We start from the raw sequence: 19,093 nt of genomic DNA, 5'->3' as shown, positions 1-19,093 counted from the left end.
ATACCGGGGGGGTTATCCTCAAATTGATCCTCCTTGTCTTTGTCGCGAGCGTTGTTGGGTGTGTCTACCATGCACACATCATACCAGGAAGTGGCCGTCCCGCGTCTAGCGGGTAGTGAGCTCTGGCCTTGCCCCTCATCGTCGTCCATACCGTCGATGACTTCGGTGCCGGGGTCAAGCATGTTGGTTGGGTCTTCTGCAGTGGCTATGAAGTGGGCGGCGGGTGGGAAGCAAAATTCTCCATCATCCGTCGCAAGTTCGAACCCAACGTAGTTCGACGGCGAGCCATCCGCCAGGGATAGGTTTTTTAGCGAGTTTAGTACGTCGCCCATGGGCGAGTGTTGGAAGACATCTGCGGCGCTGAACTTGAAGATCAATAACCGATCGAGTTCGGTATCCATGGACTCGAAGGGTTCGGAGCTTGTCACCGGAGACGAATCCGGGGTTCCGTTGACGCGGATATCGTATGAAGTAGAATCTGTGTGCGGCTCCAACGCCGCGGAATCGGTAGCCTCCGTGATGGGGTTGAGCTTCCCATCATCGAATGACTCGATCTGCTCTGGATCTAAGGCCAGAGTTGTCATAGGAGCTATCTCCTGGCTACGGCCCGATGGCAGGTTTAAGCCATGCTTATCGGGGCGAAGGGGGAGTGGTCGCCGCGGTCTCATATCCGTCGAAGATCAAGTCTCCACGGATGTCTGTGACATAGTTCAAGCTTCCAAATCTGACCTGATGGCCAGGGGCGTAACTGTCGATCTGCTCCAGATGGCCAAGCGATTTGGCCCGCAATACGAAGCCGCCAAACACGAAGATCTGTCCGGGGAGAAAGGTTCCTCCTTGGACAGCGTCATTGTCGACAATTGAAGGGGCCATCGAACCTTTTGTCGACGGCACAGTGGAACTCTCAATGAAAGCACCAATGTCGGTGTCAAAACCGGCGGATCTCGCGTAGGGGGTCCCGAACTGTGCGTCTAGGATCGATGGTAACAGGAGACGGGGGACACGATGTTTACCCAGGTTCGGGCCCTCTCTATGGAGGTAATGCCCTACTTCCTACCTGATTGATCTTGATGAATATGAGTATTACAAGAGTTGATCTACCACGAGATCGTAATGGCTAAACCCTAGAAGTCTAGCCTGTATGACTATGGTGATGTGTATCCGCCTATCCGGACTACGCTCTCCGGTTTATATAGACACCGGAGAGATCTAGGGTTTACATAGAGTCGGTTACATAAGAAGGAATCTTCATAATTGGTCGCCTAGCTTGCCTTCCACGCCAAGTAGAGTCCAATCTGGACACGGTTACAATCTTCGGCCTTCATGTCTTCACAGCCCGTAAGTCCGGCCTAATGGATAACAGGCCGGACGCCCGAGGACCCCTTAGTCCAGGACTCCCTCAGTCGCCCAAGTTCAAGCCGGAGATGCCACCGCGCTACGACGGCACGGTGGGCCCAGTGGCCTTCCTGCTGGCGTACGAGGAGGCCGTTCTTAAGGCTGGGGCGACGACAAGGTCATGGCCAACTGGCTTCCCATGGCCCTCACTGGCGTGCCGCATTTCTGGCTGCTCAACCTCCCCAGATCCACGGTGGCGTCTTGGGAGGAGCTGCGCGGCCTCTTCGCCGCGCGCTTCGCGGCACCGGCGCCCCACGCGGTCGCGGCCCTCCTCGGCGGCTCGCAAGTGCCACCCTTGGACCATCACGCCAAGCCATTCTTTCGCCAGATCAGCGTCGCTTCCGTGCGGCAGGGGGCTCCCCCGGGTTGGGTGGCTCCCAAGGCCGACCTGACCTTCGACTTGGAAGATCACCCTGTCACCACCGTCGGCTCGAGCGTGCTCCTTATGCTTTGCATGCCCACCATCTGCCACGTGGCCGTCACCAAGACCCTCATCGATGGTGGAGCCGGCCTCAACGTGCTCTCGGTGGAGGCCTTCAGCCTCTTTCACGTACCACTCGAGCGGCTCCGCCCCAGCAAGCCCTTCTCCGGCGTCGGAGGCGGCTCCTCTAGCCCCTTGGGGCAGATCCGCCTTCTCGTGACCTTCAGCACCCGCGACAACTACCGCACCGAGCTGATCGACTTCGACATTGCCCACAACGGCCTCCCATACAACGCTACTCTCCGGTACCCAGATCTAGCTCAGTTCATGGCGGCGACCCATCCGGCCTACAACCTCATGAAGATGCCTGGGAGCAAGGACGTCCTCACTATAGTGGGAGATACCAAGGAGGCTCTGGCGGCACTCAAGCTTGCCCTCAAGACCGCTGCGGCGGCGCAACCGACGGCGCGGGTGCTACCTCTTGAGCATGTGTTGGTTTTCCCTTGAAGAGGAAAGGGTGATGCAGCAAAGTAGCGTAAGTATTTCCCTCAGTTTTTGAGAACCAAGGTATCAATCCAGTAGGAGGCCACACGCAAGTCCCTCGTACCTACACAAACAAATAAGAACCTTGCAACCAACGCGATAAAGGGGTTGTCAATCCCTTCACGGCCACTTGCAAAAGTAAGATCTAATAGAGATGATAAGATAATATTTTTGGTATTCTTATGATAAAGACTAAAGTAAAGAAAGCAAAATAAGCGGCGACAGAAATAGCTAGTTGACGGGAGATTAATATGATAGAAAATAGACCCGGGGGCCATAGGTTTCACTAGTGGCTTCTCTCAAGATAGCATAAGTATTACGGTGGGTGAATAAATTACTGTCGAGCAATTGATAGAAAAGTGCATAATTATGAGAGTATCTAGGCATGATCATGTATATAGGCATCATGTCCGTAACAAGTAGACCGACTCCTGCCTACATCTACTACTATTACTCCACACATCGACCGCTATCCAGCATGCATCTAAAGTATTAAGTTCATAAGAACAGAGTAACGCATTAAGTGAGATGACATGATGTAGAGGGATAAACTCAAGCAATATGATATAAACCCCATCTTTTTATCCTTGATGGAAACAATACAATACGTGTCGTTTCCCCTACTGTCACTGGGATCGAGCAACGCAAGATTGAACCCAAAGCTAAGCACTTCTCCCATTCCAAGAAAGATCAATCTAGTAGGCCAAACCAAACTGATAATTTGAAGAGACTTGCAAAGATAACCAATCATACATAAAAGAATTCAGAGAAGATTCAAATATTGTACATAGATAATCTTGATCATAAACCCACAATTCATCGGATCTCGACAAACACACCACAAAAAGAGTTACATCGAATAGATCTCCAAGAAGATTGATGAGAACTTTGTATTGAGATCCAAAGAGAGAGAAGAAGCCATCTAGCTAATAACTATGGACCCGAAGGTCTGTGGTAAACTACTCACACATCATCGGAGAGGCTATGGTGTTGATGTAGAAGCCCTCCGTGATCGATTCCCCCTCCGGTGGAGCGCCGGAAAAGGCCCCAAGATGGGATCTCACGGGTACAGAAGGTTGCGGTGGTGGAAATAGGGTTTCGTGGTGCTCCTCGATGGTTTCGGGGTACGTAGGTATATATAGGAGGAAGAAGTAGGTCGGTGGAGCCACGAGGGGCCCACGAGGGTGGAGGGCACGCCCAGGGGGGTAGGCGCGCCCCTGCCTCGTGGCCTCCTCGTTGATTTCTTGACGTCCACTCTAAGTCCTCTGGATCACGTTTGTTCCAAAAATCACGCTCCCCAAGGTTTCATTCTGTTTGGACTCTGTTTGGTATTCCTTTTCTGCGAAACACTGAAATAGGCAAAAAACAACAATTTGCACTGGGCCTTGGGTTAGTAGGTTAGTCCCAAAAATAATATAAAAGTGTATAATAAAGCCCATTAAACATCCAAAACAGAATATATAATAGCATGGAACAATAAAAACTTATAGATACGTTGGAGACGTATCAAGCATCCCCAAGCTTAATTCCTGCTCGTCCTGGAGTAGGTAAATGATAAAAATAGAATTTTTGATGTGGAATGCTTCGTAACATATTTCTCAATGTAATTTTCTTTATTGTGGCATGAATGTTCAGATCCAAAAGATTCAAGATAAAAGTTTAATGTTGACATAAAAATAATAATACTTCAAGTATGCTAACCAAGCAATTATGTCTTATCAAAATAACATAGCCAAAGAAAGCTCATCCCTACAAAATCATATAGTTCGGCCATCCTTCATTTTCGTCACACAAGATGCTCTCATCATGCACAACCCCGATGACAAGCCAAGCAATTGTTTCATACTTCGCCTTTTCAAACTCCTTCAACTTTTACGCAATATATGAGCGCAAGCCATGGACATAGCACTATGGGTGGAAAAGAATATAATGATTGAGGTTGTGTGAGAAGATAAAAAGGGAGAAAGTCTCACATTGATGCGGCAAATCAACGGGCTATGGAGATGCCCACTGATTGATGCCAATGCAAGGAGTAGGGATTGCCATGCAACGGATGCACTTAGAGCTATAAATGTATGAAAGCTCAACAAAAGAAACTAAGTGGGTGTGCATCCAACTTGCTTGCTCACGAAGACCTAGGGCATTTGAGGAAGCCCATCATTGGAGTATACAAGCCAAGTTATATAATGAAAAATTCCCACTAGTATATGAAAGTGAAAAAATAAGAGACTATCCATCATGAAGATCATGGTGCTACTTTGAAGCACAAGTGTGGAAAAAGGATAGTAACATTGTCCCTTCTCTCTTTTTCTCTCATTTTTTTATTTGGGCCTTCTCTTTTTTTTGTCCGGAGTCTCATCTCGACTTGTGGGGGAATCATAGTCTCCATCATCCTTTCCTCACATGGTACAATGCTCTAATGATGATCATCACACTTTTATTTACTTACAACTCAAGAATTACAACTCGATACTTAGAACAAAGTATGACTCTATATGAATGCCTCCGGCGGTGTACCGGGATGAGCAATGAATCAAGAGTGACATGTATGAAATAATATGCATGGTGACTTTGCCACAAATACGATGTCAACTACATGATCATGCAAGGCAATATGACAATGATGAAGCGTGTCATAATAAACGGAACGGAGGAAAGTTGCATGGTGATATATCTCAGAATGGCTATGGAAATGTCATAATAGGTAGGTATGGTGGCTGTTTTGAGGAAGATATAAGGAGGTTTACGTGTGATAGAGCGTATCGTATCACGGGGTTTGGATGCACCACCGAAGTTTGCACCAACTCTCCAGGTGAGAAAGGGCAATGCACGGTACCGAAGAGGCTAGCAATGATGGAAGGTTGAGAGTGCGTATAATCCATGGACTCAGCATTAGTCATAAAGAACTCACATACTTATTGCAAAAATCTACAAGTCATCAAAACCAAGCACTACGCGCATGCTCCTAGGGGGATAGATTGGTAGGAAAAGACCATCGCTCGTCCCCGACCACCACTCATAAGGAAAGCAATCAAAGAACACCTCATGCTTCAAATTTGTCACACAACGTTTACCATACGTGCATGCTACGCGACTTGCAAACTTCAACACAAGTATTTCTCAATTTCATAATTACTCAACTAGCACACCTCTAATATTACCACCTTTATATCTCAAAACAACTATCAAGTATCAAACTTCTCTTAGTATTCAATGCACTTTAAAGTTTTTATCTTGGATGCCTATCATATTAGGACTAATTTTATAACCAAAGAAAATTACCATGCTGTTCTAAAGGACTCTCAACATAATATAAGTGAAGCATGAGAGATCAATAATTTCTATAAAATAAAACCACCGCCGTGCTCTAAAAAGATATAAGAGAAGCACTAGAGCAAAATTATCTAACTCAAAAGATATAAGTGAAGCACATAGATTATTCTAATGAATTCCGATTCATGTGTCTCTCTCTCAAAAGGTGTGTACAGCAAGGATGATTGTGGTAAAATAAAAAGCAAAGACTCAAATCATACAAGACGCTCCAAGCAAAACACATATCATGTGCTGAATAAAAATATAGCTCCAAGTAAAGTTACCGATGGACGAAGACAAAAGAGGGGATGCCTTCCGGGGCATCCCCAAGCTTAGGCTTTTTGTTTGTCCTTGGATTTTACCTTGGGGTGCCTTGGGAATCCCCAAGCTTAGGCTCTTGCCACTCCTTGTTCCATAATCCATCAAATCTTTACCCAAAACTTGAAAACTTCACAACACAAAACTTAACAGAAAATCATGTGAGCTCCGTTAGCGAAAGAAAACAAAACACCACTTCAAAGTACTGTAATGAACTCATTATTTATTTATATTGGTGTTAAACCTGCTGTATTCCAACTTCTCTATGGTTTATAAACTCCATTACTAGCCATAGATTAATCAAAATAAGCAAACAACACACGAAAAACAGAATGTGCCAAAAACAGAACAGTCTGTAGTAATCTGTATCAAACGCATACTTATGGAACTCCAAAAATTCTGAAATAAATTTATGGACGTGAGGAATTTATCTATTAATCATACGCAAAAAGAATCAACTAAATATCACTCTCCAGTAAAACATTGTAGCTAATCTCGTGAGCGCTAAAGTTTCTGTTTTTTACAGCAAGATCGCAAAGATTTTCCCCAAGTCTTCCCAAAGGTTTTAATTGGCACAAACACTAATTAAAACATAAAACCACATCTAAACATAAGCTATATGGATTATTTATTCAATAACAGCAAGGAAAAAAATATTGGGTTGTCTCCCAACAAGCGCTTTTCTTTAAAGCCTTTTAGCTAGGCATTGGTAATCTTAATGATGTTCACATGAAAGACAAGAATTGAAGCGCAAAGAGAGCATCATAAACACGTGACAAACACATATAAGTCTAACATAATTCCTATGCATATGCATATTATAAGCAAACAAATTTGCAAGGCAAGCAAAAAGTAGCATATGCAAGGAAGAAGAAAGTGACGATAGCAATCTCAACATGAAGAGAGGTAATTTAGTAACATGAAAACGTCTACAACCATATTTTCCTCTCTCATAATAATTACATGTAAGATCATATTAAAATTCAACAATATAGCTATCACATAACATATTCTCTAGATGATCCACATGCATGCAAAGTTGACATTCTTCCAAAATAGTGGGAATAACATAAACTAAAGTCATGACCTCTCCAAATCCACTTTTATCAAAAACTTCATAAGATTGAACATTATCCAAATATGTGGGATCTAAAGTTGACACTCTTCAAAACCCACTTTCAATACTATTGCAAACATTATTATCAATCTCATATTCATCATGGGGCTTAAATAAATTTTCTAGATCATAAGAAGAATCACCCCAATCATGATCATTGCAACAAGTAGTAGACATAGCAAAACTAGCATCCCCAAGCTTAGGGTTTTGCATATTATAAGAACAATTGACATTAATAGAATTTATACTAGCATCATTGCAATCATGCTTTTTATTCAAAGATCCATCGTGAATCACTCCATAAAGTACTTCATCACAATTTTCAGATTCACGAATTTCAAGCAAAACTTCATAAAGATAATCTAGTGCACAAAACTCACTAGCAGTTGGTTCATCATAATTGGATCTCTTAAAAAGATTAGCTAGTGGATGAGGATCCATAAACTCTTAGCAAGCGAAGATGCAAGCAAAAAGAAGGCACATGGTAACACAAGATTGAACGGAGGAAGGGCGAATAAAACGGCAAGGGTGAAGTGGGGGAGAGGAAAACGAGAGGCAAATGGCAAATAATGTAATGCGAGGGATAAAAGTTTGTGATGGGTACTTGGTATGTCTTGACTTGTGTGTAGACTCCCCGGCAATGGTGCCATAAATCCTTCTTGCTACCTCTTGAGCATGCGTTGGTTTTCCCTTGAAGAGGAAAGGGTGATGCAGCAAAGTAGCGTAAGTATTTGCCTCGGTTTTTGAGAACCAAGGTATCAATCCAGTAGGAGGCCACACACAAGTCCCTCGTACCTACACAAACAAATAAGAACCTTGCAACCAACGCGATAAAGGGGTTGTCAATCCCTTCACGGCCACTTGCAAAAGTGAGATCTGATAGAGATGATAAGATAATATTTTTGGTATTTTTATGATAATGATTTGGGCTGGCACGGGGATCGTTTGATCGATTTCCTTGATTTGATCGCTACTTAATGGGCGTGCGCTCAAAGGATACAAACAGGGATTCGCAAACAAAAAGGGGAATTCGTAGTCACTTTTTCCTGTCGCGATTTTTTAATCTGTTTGTGAGAAAGCGTGAAGAGAGCCAAGAGACTTTAATTTTGGATTTCAACAATAAGAAATAAGAAAGAATTTTACGAATTGTACAGACGAATTCGAATTAGCCAATAAATTGGCTATCGTCTTTTCAATATAAATTATTGCAATATTCAAATTGCAATATCAATGAATTACAAATACAAAAATTCATTTAAGTGAAAAAGAATACTATGCAATAATCTACTAAAAAAAATGGATATTCTACAAATTACTATCGAGCAATTGATAGAAAAGTGCATAATTATGAGAGTATCTAGGCATGATCATGTATATAGGTATCACGTCCGTAACAAGTAGACCGACTCCTGCCTGCATCTTCTACTATTACTCCACACATCGACCGCTATCCAGCATGCATCTAGAGTATTAAGTTCATAAGAACAGAGTAACTCATTAAGTGAGATAACATGATGTAGAGGGATAAACTCAAGCAATATGATATAAACCCCATCTTTTTATCCTCGATGGCAACAATACAATACGTGTCGTTTCCCCTACTGTCACTGGGATCGAGCAACGCAAGATTGAACCCAAAGCTAAGCACTTCTCCCATTGCAAGAAAGATCAATCTAGTAGGCCAAACCAAACTGATAATTCGAAGAGACTTGCAAAGATAACCAATCATACATAAAAGAATTCAGAGAAGATTCAAATATTGTTCATAGATAATCTTGATCATAAACCCACAATTCATCGGATCTCGACAAAACACACCGCAAAAAGAGTTACATCGAATAGATCTCCAAGAAGATCGAGGAGAACTTTTTATTGAGATCCAAAGAGAGAGAAGAAGCCATCTAGCTAATAACTATGGACCCGAAGGTCTGTGGTAAACTACTCACACATCATCGGAGAGGCTATGGTGTTGATGTAGAAGCCCTCTGTGATCGATTCCCCCTCCGGCGGAGCGCCGGGAAAGGCCCCAAGATGGGATCTCACGGGTACAGAAGGTTGCGGCGGTGGAAATAGGGTTTCGTGGTGCTCCTCGATGGTTTCTGGGTACGTAGGTATATATAGGAGGAAGAAGTAGGTCGATGGAGCCACGAGGGGCCCACGAGGGTGGAGGGCACGCCCAGGGGGTAGGCGCGCCCCTGCCTCGTGGCCTCCTCGTTGATTTCTTGACGTCCACTCCAAGTCCTCTGGATCACGTTTGTTCCAAAAATCACGCTCCCGAAGGTTTCATTCCGTTTGGACTCTGTTTGGTATTCCTTTTCTGCGAAACACTGCAATAGGCAAAAAACAACAATTTGCACTGGGCCTTGGGTTAGTAGGTTAGTCCCAAAAATAATATAAAAGTGTATAATAAAGCCCATTAAACATCCAAAACAAAATATAATAGCATGGAACAATAAAAAATTATAGATACGTTGGAGACGTATCAGCGGGCACCTCCGGAACTAAGGCGGCCGCGCCAACAAAGAAGAAGCAGTTGTTCACCCAAGGCCGGGCAGAAACCAAGCAGGTGCCGGTCGAGGAAGACGGGTCCTCAGGGGCCACCTTCACCATAGGCGCCACCCTCGACCCCGACCAAGAGGAGGCACTGGTGAAGTTCTTGTGCGCAAACAAGGAAGTATTCGCTTGGGAACCCGATCAGCTGGTAGGGGTCCCAAGAGAAGTGATTGAGCATCACTTGAAGGTGTGCCCCAATGTACGCCCTGTGAAGTAGAGGGCGCGCCGGCAGTCCATGGAGAAGTAGTCCTTCATCGTCCAAGAAACCCGCAAGCTGGAGGCAGTAGGCGTCATTCGCGAGGTCCGGTACCCTGAATGGTTGGCAAACCCCGTCGTTGTGCCCAAGAAAGGCGGAAAGCAGCGCATGTGTGTCGACTTCTCCAACCTCAAAAGGCCTGCCCCCAAGATCCGTTCCCGCTCCCACGCATCGACCAAATCGTCGACTCCACCGCCGAGTGTGACCTGCTGTGCTTCCTAGATCCGTTCTCAGGCTACCACCAGATCAAGATGGCGGTAGGAGACGTCGAGAAGACGACCTTTCTGACCCCGTGCGGGGTATACTGCTACACTTGCATGCCGTTCGGGCTGCGCAACGCGGGCGCGACCTTTCAACGGCTGATGCACATCGCCCCGGGTCGGCAGCTCGGGAGGAACGCTGAAGCCTACCTCGACGACATTGTGGTGAAGTCTCGGGAGGCGAGAACTTTAATTCAAGACCTGGAGGAGACCTTCAAAAGCCTGCGCCAGGTAGACTTGCGGCTTAACCCGGAGAAATGTGTGTTTGGCGTCCCTTCCAGCAAGCTGCTGGGTTTCCTCGTGTCCCACAGAGGGATAGAGGCGAACCTGGAGAAGGTCAAGGCAATCGAAGACATGAGTCAACCACAAACCCTCAAGGAGATGCAGAAGCTCGCCGGTCGCGTGACTGCATTGGGGCCGTTCTTCAAGCTGATGAAGAAAAAGGGCCCATTCGAGTGGACTCCAGAGGCCGACCAAGCGTTTCAAGACCTCAAGAAATACCTGACCAGCCCTCCGGTGATGGTGGCGCCCCGACCTCTCGAGCCCCTGGTGCTGTACCTTGCCGCCACCCCTTCCTCCGCCAGCACAGCTCTATTGGCGGTCCTGGAGGAGCGCCAGGTCAGGGATGCGTCGCGCCAAGCTGCTCCCTCAGCCGGGGCGACGCAAGACCCAGAGGGCTCCGCAAGGGCTGCGGCGACACCAACAAAGGACCAGGCTCAACAAGACGGCGCACTTGGGCCTGCGGAAGCCCTAGTGAGCGACCAGGCTTTGGGGGCTTCGTCGTCTCAGGAGACGCCCCAACCTCCGGAAGCCGCGGGCCTCGTCAATGCACCCGCCCTCGTCGAGCACCCCGTGTATTTTGTCAGCACGGTGTTGCGGGACGCGAGGGCGCGGTACCCCATGCCTCAGAAGCTCCTGCTCGCGCTCTTGGTGGCCTCACGCAAGCTGCGGCACTACTTTCAAGGTCATCCCATCAAGGTCGTCTCGGCCTACCCGTTGGAGAGGGTGCTCAGGAGCCCCAACTCCACCGGGAGAGTCGCTGAGTGGAACATCGAGCTGCATGCATTTCAGTTGGAGTTTAGCACAACGAGGGTCATCAAGGGAGCCGCGCTCGCTGATTTCGTGGCAGAATGGACGGACGCCCCGGGGCTTGAAGAAGGCGAAGATCGGTCCCTCTCGCTGGGGAGTGAAGTGCCAGACGGCTGGGTTATGTATTTCGATGGCGCCTTTGCGCGCCAGGGCGCGGGGGCTGGAGCAGTGCTCATCTCACCCACTTAGGACAAGCTTTACTACGCCGTGCAGCTCTGCTTCCAGCAGGGTGAGAAGGTCTCCAACAACATAGCAGAGTAAGAAGGCCTCATAGCTGGCCTCAAGGCTGCGGTGGCCCTGGGGGTGAAGCGCCTCACCATCAAGGGCGACTCGCAGCTCCTCGTCAACTTCTCCAACAAGGTGTACGAGCCGAAGGACGAGCACATGGAGGCATACCTCGCGGAGGTGCGCAAGATGGAGAAGCAGTTCTTGGGCCTGGAGTTGCAGCATGTGCCCCGTGGCACCAACAAGGAAGCCGACGGGATCGCCAAGAGAGCATCCAAGCGGCTACCGCAAGAGCCTGGCGTCTTCGAGGAGCGGCTCTTCAAGCCATCGGCAACACCGCCACTTTCAAGAACAGCGCTGCCTCGAGAGGAGCTCCCTCAACCACCTGTCTCGGGAGCCCCGGCCTGCGGCCCTGTAAGTGCATCTAGTGCCACCCCTAGTTGGTTTTGGAGTATTGACGACAAACCTGGTTGAGGGACTAATGTGTTTGTGAGAATTGCAGGATAACACAGGTAGTAGTCCCTCATTGATTCGGTTTACCTACCGGAGATGACCCCTAAAAATGTATGAAGACATTGAAGACAATGGTGGTATGTGAAGATATTCACACTGAAGATTATGACAAGAGAAGACATCGTGTGAAGACTATGGAGCGCGAAGACTTAGTTGTTTCGCTGTTTCATTTTCTTCTTTGTTGAGTCATAGGAACCACCGTACTGTTAAGTGGGGTCCCAGTGAACAAAGTCAGAGTGAGTGAAGTGATGCTCAACCAAATCCTATGTCTTCGAGCAAAGACAATGAGAGCAAATCTTATCCAAAGCTGGATGAGTCAGCTTTACTTGTAGCCCAAGTCAAGCTGCCGCATCTGTTTGAAATCTGACCATTGGAACACGTGTCAGTTCCTTAGTGACATAGGGTCATTTCGGACAAATCAGGTCGGGTTGCCTAGTGGCTATAAATAGCCCACCCCCTACACCATAAATTGGTGGCTGCTCAGAGTTAGTGCACGGCTTTTGTTGTTTGAGAGCAACCCACCTCCGAAGCTTTTGAGAGAGAGAAATCCTTGCGAGGACAAAGCCCAAACACCCAGAGCCAATGAGTGTTAGGCATCACTGAAGTCTTTCTGTCCGCGTGACCTGAAGACTTGTTACACTTGAGGACTGTGAATCCTCTAGCCGGTTAGGCGTCGCGTTCTGAGCATCCAAGAGTCATTGTGGATCGCCGGTGAACGAAGTCTGTGAAGGTTTGGAAGTCTACCTTGAAGACTTACCAGAGTGATTGGGTGAGGACTGGGTGTCCTTAGCTCAAGGGGAATAAGGGAAGACACGGTCTTCTGAGTTAAATCTCAGCCTCCCTAACCAGACGTACAGTTGTCACAGCAACTAGAACTGGTCCAACAAATCCTTGTCTTCGCCAAGCAACTGGTTCTATCGTCTCCCTCTCTTTATTTACAGTTTGTCTTCGTGAAGTCATTGCCTGTTTGCATTACCTATTTGTCTTCACTGTGTGACTACTATCGTTGTTTGGCTTCATACTATCTTCCATCCTGATCTTTACTACCTAGCTGCTATTAGTCTTCGTGCTTTCACTTCATTGCATACTTGACTATGGCTTGCTTAGTGTAGTCTACCTTCCGCTGCATATCAATAGGTTCATTTCTATTGTTTGTCTTCGAAACTCTCGTGTTTTGAAGACTTTCATAAAAATCGCCTATTCACCCCCCTCTAGTCGATAACTAGCACTTTCAGGCCCGACCTCGGGAGCACGCTTACTCTTGGCGCTCGAGCCTCAGGAGGGGTGCTGGACCAGGGAATTAAAGGAATATCTGATGCAAGGGATGCTGACGGAGAAGGAGGAGGACGCGGAGCGTGTGGCCCGACAGGCCACGACATACGGCGTCTAGGACGGTGAGTTATACAGGAAACGACCAAATGACGTTTCCCTGCGTTGCATCTCCAGGGAGTAGGGGAAAGAGCTGCTGGCCGACATACACGGCGGGGACTGCGGGCACCACTCGTCGTCACAGACCCTCGTCGGCAAGGTGTTTCGCAGCGGATTCTACTGGCCTACGGCACTCAATGACGTGACTGAGCTGGTGAAGTCTTGCGAGGCCTGCTAGTTCCATGCCAAGCAGATCCATCAGCCGGCTCAGGGCCTCCAGACCATCCCACTCTCGTGGCCATTGGCGGTCTGGGGGATGGATATCTTGGGCCCTTCCCTCGAGCGCCTGGGGGCTACCGCTACCTCTACGTTGCCATCGACAAGTTCACCAAGTGGGCGGAGGTAGAAGCCGTCCGCACCATCCCGGCCGGCTCCGCGGTCAAGTTCATCAAAGGTCTCGTGAGCCGGTTTGGGGTCCCCAACCACATCATCACCGACAACGGCTCGCAGTTCACTAGTAATCTCTTCAAGACGTATTGTGCTAACCTTGGAACACAGATCTGCTACGCTTTGATGGCGCACCCCCGGAGCAATGGCCAGGCCGAACGCGCCAACGCAGAGGTCCTGAGAGGCCTCAAGACCAGGACCTTCAAGAAGAAGCTCGAGGCTTGCGGCAGGGGCTGGCACGATGAGCTCCAGTCTGTGTTGTGGTCCATCCGCACCCCCGCCACCAAGCCAACGGGCGAGACCCCATTCTTCCTCGTCTATGGAGCAGAGGCGGTTCTCCCTCACGAGGTTAAGCATCGCTCCGCGCGGGTCCTGGCGTTTGATGAGGCGCAGTGGGACGCCATGCGGGGGATGGACCTCGTGCTGGGGGAGGAACGCCGCCGTGAAGCCATGCTACGGGCGGCAAGATATTAGCAGGTGCTACGACGGTACCACTGTCGCAGCGTCCGCTCCAAGGACGCTCGAGGTGGGTGACCTCGTCCTATGGCGGGTGCTCTCCAGGGAAGGGCTGCATAAGCTCTCACCCATGTGGGAGGGCCCGTTTAGGGTTGCCCACGTCTCCAGGCCTGGCGCTGCGCGCCTGGAGACGCAGGACGGGGTACCCGTCCAGAACGCCTGGAACATCCAGCACCTCCGGAAGTTCTTCCATGAAGAAAGGCCCAACGCCTGTGAAGAAGGCCCCGTGCCCGTGAAGGTCTCCGCTCGTGACACTCTCACGTAATAATGAATGAGGCTGTACACGCCCCGGAGTCTCAGGAGTGCCGCCCTCGGGCCTCTGGGGCTTCCTCCCACGTCCTAGTGGCAGCACTTAGCTTCGCGCTGGTGAGAAGACAAGAAGACTAGACTAGGTGCCGGACGCGGCTTTTCATTTGCTTTCCGTAGTTGGCTTGCCCCTCTTTAATCAAAATTTTCTTTCTGGTGTTACTTGCTGATCTTGTTCCATCAACTTCTGCCTCTGTTTCTGCCTTCCGTCCTTTGTTTGACCTGTACCCTCTCTCGCGTCCCTCGCGAGGGGGCTGGCAGGTGCCCTCGTGCCCTCATGAGCGTCTTGTCTGTTTTTCACGAGGCACCCTTGTTCGAGCCACAAGCTGGCGCACCTCTCCCAATCCGTGCCCCTCGGATACCGCGATATGAGGCGCTGGGCCGTGGCCAGAGACGCCTGCGACCAGGGCTCGGGTCTCCTAAATTTTTTTGCAGTTCCTCCTCGCCAGGTACTGAGAAACGCGTGCCTCGTGAGGCGGAAACTACTTCAAGCGTGTCAAGCTAAGTTATTCCTATGTGCCTATATAAAACATCGATATTGCGACACGGCACGGAAACGATAAACACAACATAACAATTTGGAAATCATAGTTTGTTGCACGCCCCCACAGGGCCCCATACTTGTCTCTCTCCATGCAGGAAGGAAACAAAGAATAAAACAAAGGCGGCGCGTGCCCCTCCAGCAGCTCGCGAGGACGGACCCATAGCACTCCCCCGAGCTCAGTCGGACCCTTCCTCGCGCTTCACTGGGGCGCGGCGGCGAGACGACCCGCTGCCACCTTCGAAGTGAGCGCGGCGGATGGTCGTAGCCGCCGCTGCTGGAGCTGTCGCTGGAGGGAGAACCGTCGTAGCTGGGCGCGAGATCGTCCTCACCCTCATCCCGACCATCGCCAAGGCCAAGCACCTCGTCGCCGTCGTTGTCCTCGGGGCATCACCCGACGCAGCGGCCATCTTCTCCGAACACCGTCACGTAGAGGGTCACGTTGTCGTCGTACTTAAAGTGGAGGGTGCACCGCCTGCCCAGGCCACGCGCGCGGGCAAACGTTTGCCAGCCGCGGGCCAGGGCAGCATTGCCCGCGACGGAAGCCTCGACCGCGACCAAGGAAGCTTTGCTACAGCAGTCGTCCGCCTGCAGCCAAAGCCCGCCTGGACCTGCGGCCGGCAGCTCGTCGGCGAAGAAGCGCGGGAGCTGAAGCCAGTTGCCGGCAGGGTTGTCCGACCACACCACGAACTCTGGCAGCACCTCCGCCGAGTGAATGCATGGCCGAGGAGGCCGTGCGACCATGGCGTGCCTCCCCTCATCAACGGGGCTGCCACGATCTGGGCAAGCCCCACCACGAGAAGAGGCACCACCGCGGCGGTAAGGAACCGCGGCGGGGGTCGCGGCGTGCCTACGGGGACGGCCGCGCCCACGCTTGGGTGGCGGGGAGCCGGGGCCCTCTTGACGAGCCTTCCCCTTCTCCGCGGCCGAGAACCTCTTCGTAGGCACCATGGGGGTCGCTGCTAGCAATGGAGCAAGGGAGAAGAAGCGAGCGAAGCAGGAAGAGATGGGCGACGGGGGCTCTGCCCCCCCCCCCCATTTATAGCAGGAGGAGGCCAACCGTCGACCTCCACGATCGCAGGTAATGATAAGCCTTTTTGCATGCAGCAGGGACTCATCAAGTCGGGCAGTTGCTGAGGCAGCATGGGGAAGTGGAGACGTCCACGTCCAATCAATCGCCACGCGTCGACCAAGGCCGCAGGCTGTTGGGGCCCGCGGCGCTCTGCACTTGCCCTTTGGCTTCGCCTCGAAGCCAAGTCCGAGCGCGCCTTGGGGCCGGGGGCTACTGTCGGCGTTCTGGGAACGGGGGTCCCCAGACTTGCCTGCCTGCGGCCCACGGCGTGGCTCCACTCGCGGCCCAGTACGGTCCGTCTTCACCAACAAACACTCAAGACCCTTGCGAGGGGCCAAGCCTCGCGAGGCGGACGACGCAAGACCTCCTCGGGAGCGGCCTCACCAGGCTAGCTCGGGAGGGGCGGAGAGATCAAGGCAAGGCGAACCTCGCGAGGTTCCAATGACGCAAGCCATGACGACCAAGGCCAGGCGGGCGACACCGCGCACAGTGTCCTCGTTTCCTCTTTGGTGCTAAGGAGGCAAGCGCAGGCGAGGAGTACCGAGGCATCATGCAAAGGTTTCCATATCGGTGCAACAATACCAAGGCCAGCAGGACGGCAGGACGGAGGTCACCATGGAGCCCAAGACAGCGTCACCACCAGAGCCTTTGGTAGGCGAAGACCACCTTTAGTCAGGATAGCTTGTACTAGATGTCCCCCTTCGAATTTGGCCGTTGTTGGCTCCCTTCCCGCTCAATATTTGGGGAGAGGACCAGGGCCTCTATAAATAGGACTAGCCACCACAGTGGAAAGGGAGATTCTGATCATCCTCACCCACACAAGTTCACCTAGCACAAGAACACCTCTTCTCAGGAGGCTGTTCTTCCCCTTGTATTGTTCATCCTCAGCCCAAGAGGCAATCCACCACACCACACTAGAGTACGGTATTACACCACAACGGTGGCCCAAACCAGTATAAATCTCGTGTCTCTTGTGTTGCGAGTTCGTCGAGCTAGGCCTTGAGATCGCGGTGAGGCTGAGGGCGTGATTAGGTAGGGGGAAATCTTCATGCGCACCCCAGTGTTCGAACCTCAAGGGTTTTGCCGGAACCCGAAATCCGACAGAAGCCGTCCAGGTCCATGCCGACCTGATCACGCATGAAGGCCGCCTAATCGGGATCATAGCCAGCGGCCGGCGTGAACGCCCCGTGACCGTCCTGGCTTTGTGTCTCGTCGGGATCGTAGCCAGCGGCCGACGCACCGCCCTCGAAGATGAGGTTCTGCATGTAGTCCTCGTCGTCGGCGGCCGGCATTCCGTTGAATAGGTTGCGGTCATCCGGGAGCACGCCATCCGGCATCTGCCGCATGCGTTTCCTCGCGCCTCCGGATGACGAGCCACCGGCCACCAGTGTGGCGTTGAGGTCGATGGGCGCGGGCGTGGAAGGCGCCACCACGCTCACGTCGGGCGAGCACTCCCCGGGGAGGCGGGAGGTCTGCGGGTACACGTGGAAGCCGGGCATCGGGGTGCAAGCCGACGCGCGGGGAGAGACGGGCAGCACCATCCGAGGGAACGCCGATGAGCCGGCGCTAGCCGCGGCGACGGCGGCGTTGACGAGGTCGTGCTGGCTAGGGTTTAACCCTAGCATATAGAGCGCCTCCCTCGTTCCCGCCGCGACGCGGGCGTTAGTGACATCCTGCTACGCGGCGGCGGCGGCAGCCGCGATGGCTTCATCCCTCGTGTTCGCGGAGTGCCTCCAGCCCTTCCTCTTGGCCGACTCCATTGCCCGTTGTTCGGGCGTCAGCGCCTTCTTTGGCTTGGGTGCGGAGGCGGTCTTCCGTGGGGCACGAGGCTTGCCTTTACCGGAGGGGGCGGTCGTCATGCCAGACGAGGCGAGGGAGGCGAGGCCGGCGGCGGCGTCGAGGTCGAGGTCGTCGTCCATGGCGGGTGTGGGGCGGGAGCGCGCGGGCAGGAGGGTTTTTGGGCGAAATGGAGGGAAATGGTGGTGGCTGCCACCGGCCGGCGGGCCCGGGGAGAGGAGTAGGCGCGCGTGCACGTCTATCTCGTGTCCGCGTCGACGCAAATCCGGCTCAAAATTGGGCCGGGAATGGATCGTCATGCGGACGCCAAGCGGACGCGCGTTCATTTGGGTCGGTGTGTTGGGCCGCCTTTTGTGTCCGCATCGACCCAAGCGGACGCCAGCGGACAAAATGGGTCGCCCCACTAGAGTTGCTCTAATAGGCCAGCCGGTTTTCTTAATTTGTTAAATAATTTAATGTTGGTTACGTACCTACACTGATCATGGGGTGAAGATAGAATTCATGTTCTCCTCTTCATTTTATTTTATCACTTAATACATGTCGTTTTGTTGCTTATTTCGGTAAAATACAGACATAAATGATCACGGGCGTGGCGTGCGCTGCGCTTCTCCGCGCTAGTCACATACTATTCAGATAAGCCAATCGTGCGCGATCTCACATAGTCCTTCTATTTACACACGCCTCAAAATTTATAGAGCGCACACAATTTAACATAGGATGTGTTATAAATGCATCTACAGCCGGACATCTTAAACTTGTCTCAAACGCCCAGGCGGGCGGTCATTTGACGGTAAAAAAAAAAGACCTAGACGGTCTTCTTAAACGGGCCTCAAATGACCAGGCTAACCGGCACCCCTCATATTCAGCCAAAATTTAAGCGGATAGGGGGCCTCGGGCGCGTCCGCCACGTCAGACCGACGATGGGTCCCACAAGAAATCGCGCGAAAACCCGGCGGTAGGACGGACGTCTCCTCCGTCGCCGCGTGGCGCCGCTCCAGCGGGCCGCGTAGTGCCCTAGCCAGAATATTTAAGCCAACCGCTGGC

This window comes from Triticum aestivum, chromosome 3D (assembly GCF_018294505.1).
Source record: "Triticum aestivum cultivar Chinese Spring chromosome 3D, IWGSC CS RefSeq v2.1, whole genome shotgun sequence".
NCBI lineage: Eukaryota > Viridiplantae > Streptophyta > Magnoliopsida > Poales > Poaceae > Triticum > Triticum aestivum.
The sequence above is the reverse complement of the archived record's forward strand: the minus strand, read 5'-3'. Positions refer to the sequence as shown.